This window comes from Bison bison, unplaced genomic scaffold, assembly GCF_000754665.1.
Source record: "Bison bison bison isolate TAMUID 2011002044 unplaced genomic scaffold, Bison_UMD1.0 scf7180017864201, whole genome shotgun sequence".
NCBI classification, from domain to species: Eukaryota; Metazoa; Chordata; class Mammalia; order Artiodactyla; family Bovidae; genus Bison; species Bison bison.
Window position 1 is genome coordinate 2,630,625 of NW_011494773.1, and position 3,403 is coordinate 2,634,027.

Sequence of the window (3,403 nt, forward strand, 5' to 3'; positions counted from 1 at the left end):
CTCAGCTTTCTTCACAGTCCAACTCTCACATCCATACATGACCACAGGAAAAACCATAGCCTTGACTAGACGGACCTTTGTTGGCAAAGTAATGTCTCTGCTTTTGAATATGCTATCTAGATTGGTCATAACTTTCCTTCCAAGGAATAAATATCTCTTAATGGCTTAGTAACCCCCAGAAAGGACCCAGGAAGGGAAGAGCTTCATATTTTAGTAGAAGCTGGGGATGGAGATGGAGGAGAGGGAGACGGTGACCAGTTATTTAAAACAGTTGCCCTGGGGGCTCCTTCAGTCATGCTGTACCAGGATCATAAATGAAGTTGAATTCATGTCCAGGCACTATTTTCTGGTCCTGAATTGTTCAAGATGTGTCTTCTTGCTTCTCCACCAGCACTGAATTAAGACAGGGTAGCTAGTAGTTATCACAGTTATCATGCAGCCTGGAGAATCCATCTGCTGGTTTAGCATCTGCATTTCACCGCTTCCTAAGTAGTGGGATTTTGGCTCTAGGTCTTAGCTTCCTTACCTGTAAAATCTACATTACAACAATGCCTTTCCCACAGAGATGTATTTAATGTTACGTGACACTTAGCATGTCTGGTATATGTTAAACAGTCAACAAATACTAGCCACTGTTACAGTTCTGTCCTTTTACCAAGCTAACTGAATTTCCTCTCTTTTAAGTGCTTAACATGCTACAATGCGTATTTTTTTCTATCCCCTTCCCTCTTTTCCAAATTCACGGTCACTCCACAGACACAGGGTCACTGAGGGCTTCTCTTTTTGTCAAGCCCCACTCCTTGCTACCTTCACCATCTCCTTAGCTCCTCCGGAAATATTGGGGTGGATGTTTCCATTACCTTCTGATTTTATGTAATTACTCTTTTTAAAAGTCCTTGTCACTTCATAAAAATTCAACGTTGGCACTTGGCACTTACAGCAATTAGTGACATTTCATTTCTCCACTTCAGTATGGAAAAAGAGATGATATGTGTGGATTTTACAGGGGGAGAAAAGTTATCCTGCAAGTGAATGAGAGAGAAGTCTTGGCAGAGATAACTTGCTTTTTTTCCTTCCCGCATCTTTTCTCCTCCCCCATGAATGACTTCCTCCCTCCCCTGAAATACTTTCTCCAATTACTCAGCCAGAATGAAGGAAGGAAGAAGGATTAAAAACCATCAGAGGGGAGTGGGTTATTATAGGTTTAAGGGGGAGACAGTATTAGCTTCAGTGATGGAGGCCTTCCACTTCTGGCCTGCCTCCTGAACAGTGCATCTTCTTCGCCTGTTCCAGTAAATGGTCTCTATTCTCTATATTAGTCATTTTCATGACAGGCTTCATAATGGCCACAGCCGCTTACAGATGACTGCTTTTGTAGCCATTCCATTCTCTCCAGCTGCAACTACCTCCACAGGGATTTTCCCAAAAGGTGTAACATAGTTTAGAGGGCCATATGTGTATTTTGCATATAATCTACATAGGATTTGCAGCCTGTTCTAAGGTACTTTCTACTTCGTATGTCTTACCTATTGGCAGTCTTTTTCTCTTCTTGTTCTTGACCCTGTGGACCATGATCCATGGGACTCCTCTGTCCATGGGCTTCTCCAGGCAAGAATACTGGAGTGGGTTGCCGTGCCCTCCTCCAGGGGATCTTCCTGACCCAGGGATCGAACCCATGTCTTCTGCATTGGCAGGCAAGTTCTTTACCACTAGCGCCACCTGGGAAGCCCATGAACCACAGATAGATAGGCACAGAAAGTGAGGTAGACAGCACTAGAAATTGCCATGTCCTCCTCCAGGGAGAAAGAGTGAAAGAAAGAATGAAAAATATCAGACATCTTCATGGGATCCAGAATGGTCCCTGAACCCAACTAGGTAGCACTTTGACAGAGTGTGACATCTAGCTAGGAGACATTTCAGTTGCTTTCTAATTTTTATAATAATTTTTTTTAAAGGCATTGTAGTTCCATAAGAACTCTGTATAGAAAATTCTCCATATTCTGATGATCAAAGGCTCGTCCTAGGCCAGTCCCTATTCCTTGCCCTCCTTAGATGAGATTTTATGGAATTGGCTTTCGAAGCTTTACTGAAGGTCTTTTGAAATCCACAACCCATGGTGGGATTGTTTTGGACAAACGTGGTGGGTTTTCCTTTGCTTCCCTGAGCCCCCCGTTCCAACCCATGTCTTGTCTTTCAGCATCCCTTGAATATCAGGCTCAGATTAAATGCTGAGCTCCAAGTCCAGCTAGGTGCTAGTGCCAGGGCCTGATGTGTGGTCTGAGGGGCTGCTGCTGACCTTCTGTCTCTGAGATTAACAAGAAGCCCCCCTCCTCTTTTTCTCATCAGCCACACACATATCACACAGCTAGCATAGATTGCTTTTCCTTCCTTGTTAATTATATCCTCAGTGAAGGCTTTTTTTTTTTTTTTTTTTGAGCATTATTTTTCTGTATCTATATTGGAAAGCCATATAGTTCCTTTTTCTTTTTGAATGTAAAGTTTTACTTTAATGTTGGAATATGCATGAAAAAAAAGAAACTCTGGGGTACTTTAATAATCCCCATCCCTCCCAGATTAAGACTCAGGGCTCTGGCCCCTTTTTATTTGAGGCTTCATTCACTTATATGGGCACAGACTCTTCTCTTTCAAGAAGGGGAGATGATACACTTTTACATTTGTCCTGACTCTCTTGCAGAATTATTCCTGTAATGTTAAATGCACCTTAGACTTTTTGCTTCAGTGATTCTTCTGTTTCTCCAGCTTATCATGCCTAAAACAGAATTCATTATCACCCTCATTCCAGATCCATCTCCCAACTCCATCCCACCTTCCTGTCTCTGACTGCGCCTCACTCAGTCTGCCATCCATTCGTCCCCTGAAGCATCTCATCGGTCACCCAAAGCCTGTTGAATCCTTTTTGCCTTTTCCTTCCTGCTGCCTCGATACTAATTTCGGCCCTCTGCCTATGACAGGTCTCTGTGCCTCTCTCTCTTTCCCCTCTAATCCATCCTGTCCACACCATTGCCAACACGATCTTCCCCAACGTCATTTTCCCAAGGGCATTCTCCTGCCCGTGAGCCGTCGGTGTCTCCCATCAGCTGCAAGATCAAGTCCTTTCTTCTTAGCCTGGAAACTCCAGGCCTTCATACAATGGTCCTTAAGATCACCTTTCACTTCTTCCTTCTGTGAACCATTTGTGTGTGTTCATTGTTATTTTTGATTTAGGTCATACCTGAATGGTCTAGTGGTTTTCCCTACTTTCTTCAATTTAAGTCTGAATTTGACAATAAGGAGTTCATGGTCTGAGCCACAGTCAGCTCCCGGTCTTGTTTTTGCTGACTGTATAGAGCTTCTCCGTCTTTGGCTGCAAAGAATATAATCAGTCTGATTTCAGTGTTGACCA

The 3,403-nt window shown here is 43.3% G+C and overlaps 1 protein-coding gene across 3 annotated transcripts in view; it reads left to right on the plus strand.

Annotated features, from left to right (window-relative positions):
• NRXN3 (neurexin 3) overlaps positions 1–3,403 on the plus strand; it is a 1,738,382-nt gene that overhangs the window by 51,306 nt on the left and 1,683,673 nt on the right. The window lies entirely within an intron of this gene.